This window comes from Arachis duranensis, chromosome 3 (genome assembly GCF_000817695.3).
Source record: "Arachis duranensis cultivar V14167 chromosome 3, aradu.V14167.gnm2.J7QH, whole genome shotgun sequence".
NCBI lineage: Eukaryota > Viridiplantae > Streptophyta > Magnoliopsida > Fabales > Fabaceae > Arachis > Arachis duranensis.
In genome coordinates, this window is record NC_029774.3 from 62076705 (window position 1) to 62077238 (window position 534).

The window sequence follows — 534 nt, forward strand, 5'->3', positions numbered from 1 at the left end:
TAACAACAATGCCAACAAAGCAAGGAAGGTGCTGGGTGACTTTACTGCACCCACTCCCGACTTCTATGGGAGAAGCATCTCTATCCCTGCCATTGGAGCAAACAACTTTGAGCTTAAGCTTCAATTAGTTTCTCTAATGCAACAGAATTGCAAGTTCCATGGACTTCCATTGGAAGATCCTCATCAGTTTTTAGCTGAATTCTTGCAAATTTGTGACACTGTCAAGACTAATGGGGTTGACCCTGAGGTCTACAGACTTATGTTATTCCCTTTTGCTGTAAGAGACAGAGCTTAGATATGGTTGGACTCACAACCTAAAGAAAGCCTGAACTCTTGGGAAAAGCTAGTCAATGCCTTCTCGGCAAAGTTCTTTCCACCTCAAAAATTGAGTAAGCTTAGAGTGGAAGTCCAAACCTTCATACAGAAGGAAGGTGAATCCCTCTATGAAGCTTGGGAAAGGTACAAACAATTGATCAGAAAGTGTCCCTCTGACATGCTTTCTGAATGGAGCATCATAGGTATTTTCTATGATGG

At 42.1% G+C, this 534-nt stretch overlaps 1 non-coding gene across 1 annotated transcript; it reads right to left on the minus strand.

The window, feature by feature from the left end:
• Nucleotides 1-391: 391 nt before the first annotated feature.
• Nucleotides 392-499, minus strand: LOC127746425 (small nucleolar RNA R71). Its single transcript, XR_008008044.1, has one exon. It is a non-coding gene; the product is annotated as a small nucleolar RNA R71 (small nucleolar RNA).
• Nucleotides 500-534: the final 35 nt, after the last annotated feature.